Source organism: Montipora foliosa, chromosome 4 (genome assembly GCF_036669935.1).
Source record: "Montipora foliosa isolate CH-2021 chromosome 4, ASM3666993v2, whole genome shotgun sequence".
Classification (NCBI taxonomy): domain Eukaryota; kingdom Metazoa; phylum Cnidaria; class Anthozoa; order Scleractinia; family Acroporidae; genus Montipora; species Montipora foliosa.
This window is the reverse complement of record NC_090872.1, coordinates 1,464,419-1,469,418: the sequence shown is the minus strand read 5'-3', so window position 1 is coordinate 1,469,418 and position 5,000 is coordinate 1,464,419.

Sequence of the window (5,000 nt, the reverse complement as noted above, 5' to 3'; positions counted from 1 at the left end):
CCAGGGGGGGCTCCGTCAAGACATGCCTGTGCAAACTCTAGAGTGTCTAAGCTATGATTTAAATGTTAGTTTGCACCTATAAGAGCAAGGCAAAGTTAGTTTAGGGGGGGTTGATTATACCCTGAGTTAGAGTTTGTGCCTTGGTTTAAATAAAATAACTTGTCAGTATTTCTGTGACACTACTTGGCAGAAATTGATCGACTATGACTTAGAAATGACCAAGAAGCTAATTCTCTTATATAGGACTTGATCAAAATTTAAGTCAGGAAGTCAGGAAATGTCTTACCTTGACCCCTCAGGTGCCACAGGGATCCCCATGCAAGGACCAGTAAAATAATTATTAGACACGTGTAAACTCGAGAAGTTACATTGTCCAGGATGGGGTAAAGTTTGATCCTAGCTGCAATCATAGCTGTCAGTAGAAAGAACTTTGTTGTGCATCTCAGCCACCATCACGACCGCTGAAAGCACAAAGACATACGCCGGCCTCACCGCCACTGAGTTCAAGACGAGATGGCGAAACCACCAAATGTCATTCAAAAACGAAAGTAAAAAGAATGACACCGAATTGAGCAAACATCTATGGCAGCTAAAAGATCAAAAGAAAGACTTCGCAATCTCCTGGAAAATTCTAGCCAAGGCCAAATCTTATAGCGACCTTACTAAACGATGTAATCTATGTAGCAGGAGTACCCAACGAACACTTTTTCTGAATTCATCTGTTATTGACTTACACGATATGTGGGCATCGATTAAGACATTTTTGGTCAATATTTAACTACCCTGGGAAATAAATATCCGCTCTTCAGAGCCAGCTAGCAAGAGATTATTTTCCGAGGTCGCCAGCCAGCATCCATTATTTTGAGGCCTTTTCCTAGCCAGGAAGGTATACATTTCGCTGTGGGCGCCAGCCAGCGGCATTTATCATGTTGAAACCCTTCCCAGCCAGCGATAGTAATTGGAAATTTTCGTTTTGCCAGTAAATAATGCTCTTACGCTCCCCCACCCACCCACCAACCCCCCGAAACTGTAACCAAGGCAACAAGGGCACAATAATAAGACAGCGTGTTCACTTCTTGAAGCGGACGATCCTGTCATTTACTTGGAAAGAAAATGCATTATTATTGTGCTGTCATCGCACCATGAGTAACAGACACCAACGCAAGCTCATAAGAGGTCACATCCAGGTAGTCTGAAACCAAGGCAATAAGGGCACAATAATAAGACAGCGTGTTCATTTCTCGAAGCGGACGATCGTGTGATTTACTTGGAAAGAAAATGTATTATTAGGGACTTTTAGATCCACGTTTGCGGCTAACCTCAAACTGCTGGAAGTCACATGACTAGCGCTTGCCGTCACGTTCGAGGGTAAGTTTTGACGTTTTCAACGGCGGAAGGTAGGTTTTCACGTAAGTAATTTACCTCAGCTCTTTATGGCATGGAAGTTACATTATCCCACGTATGAACGGGGCAGATATAAAAAGCAACTTTTTATCTTTCATTTCATGTGAACTGACAATCAAAAGAGCCGTGGTTTTATTTATTTCGTTGACTGAAACATCAACGCTGAGCATCGAGGAAATTCAATATGGCGGCCTCCGCAGCTTTGCAGTTGTTTACTTAAACCTAAATGCACGAACTATCACAACTTCTAACGCCAAACCGCAAATCTCAAACCTCAGTTTGCGGTTAGCCGTAAACGTGCATCTAAAGGTCTCTATCATTGTGCTGTCATCGCACCATGAGTAACAGACACCAACGCAAGCTCATAAGAGGTCACATCCAGGTAGTCTGAAACCAAGGCAACAAGGGCACAATAATAAGACAGCGTGTTCTTTTCTCGAAGCGGCCTATCGTGTGATTTGCCTGGAGTATTTTACTTTATGACTATGAAGTTTATCTTTGGTTTTGAACGGTGCTGTTTCGAATGGAACCTTAACTTCCTTTTGTCAAGTTTCTATGTCAAATGGAATTACATATCCACGGAACTCGAACCGATCTTTCATACTGCTTTTTAAAATTACTATTTCTAATAACGCTTTGTGCTATAAAACCCCTGAGATAGGCAACAGAGAAACTGAACAGACACAGAAATAGAGAAACTGAACAGACGAACATCGCGAAGCGAAGTACCACGTGGTCTTCAATGGCGGTCAAGTTTTATTTTGCTCTCGTTTTTCCACTTCTGTTTGCCACCCTTTTTCATTCTTGGTAAAAGGAAGGAACGGACACGTCTTGTTCCAGTTTGCTGTGAATCTGAATTTTCTCTAAGGAAAGATCGATTCCAAAAATTTCTCGATGCTGGTGTATGTTTGCCAAGTTCATAGCGTTCACTGGAATCAAAGCTTGGGGTGGTCGCTCAAAACAAAATTGGCATCCGGTTGGCGGCCGCCTCTAGAAGCGTACGCGATATGGGGGCGTGAAAATAAACAGACCTGCAGTCCAAACTACCAGCGCGGATCTTTAGTTGACAAACTTTTATCAGTTTGAAGTGGTAAATTTTTTTGCCAAACTGAAAAGGTTTACGGTTGAAACTAAGGCTTACCTCCCTCCGGAATTATAATTAACTACGAACATTAAAAAATGGTTTCATAGTATCAATTCTGCTTGACATGACCGGGCGGAAAAGCGGCAAAAGCGCCCACTTTATCTTAAAAGGAAACGCCAGTCTCCTTGGCTCGCAAGGTACCAAACTTGAAACGTACAAAGTAACAGGGAAAATTTACAACCACAAAATTTACGAACATATGTAAATTGCTACTATTTAAGTGACATTGTAAAATAAACGAGAGATTCTAAAATATCCAAACTATCATTCAGGTGTTAACCAATAAAAAAGTATACAGTTTTGCACAGCTTGACATGTATCTGTTATAAAGTTAAATAAAACTGCTGTAACTCGTAACTGGCCATTGCTTCTGAGGGAATTTCGTACCACAACCAAATGGTTAAACCCTGTGAAATCATCAACTTAGCCCGATTATTTTGAACGCAGAATTCAGACAAGACGCACAGTTGCGTTTGCGTTTGCACCAGTGTTTTTACGGGAAAAAAGAGAGACGCGGCTTGTTTAAAGAAATTTAAACGAAACTAATTAAGTTCTTGACGTTACAAATTTTCTCATTAAATATTTCTTTGTACGCTTACTATTCCTCAGTGATTTCCTCTTCTTTTGCTTTGCAAATGCACGGTTACATGTACATATCCAGGCAAGCGAAGTTCGAGCATTTTTTTTGCTATCTTAGATCTCAGTGATAGTCAGGTTAGTGTTGAATCGATATTGGAGATGTTATAAGTGGCTCAATCGAAGTGAAAAAAATGCATGCATTTAGAGTAAATTGTCCTTTTCAGTTATACCTCTACTAACTATGCCACAAAAGTTGATTAAACAGGGAATAATCATATTTGCAGCTGCAGCGACACTGGAAAAAAACAGTTGCGTTGTACTTTGAACCATCCCCAGCGTACAATAAAATACCATGATCGTAACAATAAAAAAAATGGAACAATTCTACTTACCCGTTCACTGACAAGGTACTTAAATAGACTGCCACCATGGTCCTTAGTTGATGAATGAGAATAAGGAGAAAGAGTGAGATGGACTACTACCGCGGTGCGCAGCCATTTATGGATGAATAAGAATCGATTTTTTACCCGGGATATCTATCTGCCAGATCTGCGCGTGGCTTAAAGAACGAGCAATATATTCTGGAGAGGTTGTTCTCAATTTCGAAGTTTTTGTTAATTCACATTAGGGTTTGGGTAGTTGTACGAAAAACCATGGAGCGTGGTAGCAGAATTTTAATCAACTCCATTCCCAACGTCTCTCGTTCTTATCTTAAAATGCCGGTGGCAGAACTTTGACAAAACCCCGAAAGGTAAACCGGTACTTATTCAAGAGACGATGACGATTTGTTTAAGGAGACACAACGATAGGTAATTCAATATACAAAAATACAAAATTTAAACATTAACAGTTCCATGCGAAATTTTAGCCCACGTTACCTTTCTCGTTTTGTTTCCTTGATGTTGTCCAAAACGGCGGTAGCCTAAAATCCTTTCGGTAAACACTGAATTGAATTGCAAAGGACGGAATTAAAATCAAATTCTACGATCATTCCATAAGGACTTTTCCACAATCTGATCAAAATAAATACTATGAAACATCCTGCTTCCCTGCTAGCAGAGGTCTCTCACGGCGAGGCAAAAATGAGAAGCGCCCGCCTCTTTGAAGGAGATCATTGCGTGACGAAATCTTGATTGATAGAAGCCAGAAACTAAAAGGAAATTTTCTATCGTTCAATTACATGCTTGAGCTAAAAGAACTTTACGCCAGTGGACAAAGTGAACAATGTCTTAGCCAGGAAAAGAATCTGAGCTATATATAGCCAGCCAGGAAAAACGTTTTTCATGTCTCAGTGAGCCAGAAGCGGTTTGTGTCAAAGACCAGCCAGCTCACTCGTGAAATTTTTTTTCAGCCAGCCAGCTCGAAAACAGCCTGCAGAGCGGCCTTTTTGTGAAGCGGTTTCGTTGGGTACTCCTGATGTAGTACCGAGAAATTCTATATTGTATATAAACCGGACATGGCAACGCTCAACAAACGTAATGAACTCGTATCGACTTGCAGGCACAAGCGAAATTTTCTCCTTAGGTTCAATCGCATCCTCAACAACCAATCATAAATTTACAAATGCTTTTTTACTATTGTTTTTCAAGTTTGAATCTTGTAACGATCACGCTACTGATGTATATAAACCCCAGCGATGCTACAGTGTACATGGAATTTAACTGATGAGTGGCCCAACTCCTTGTTGGTCTACGAAACAGACCTGTATTAAAGTCCATATGAAACTATATTGAGTAGAAAAACATTGTTATTACCGCTCCATTATTGTTGAGCACTATTCTGGGTTTATCAGTGTGGAACTCACCTGAAGTTATATCAAGCTCCTAATTTGTCGAGCACTGTGCTACTGAATATCCAAACATGGAACGTGTGT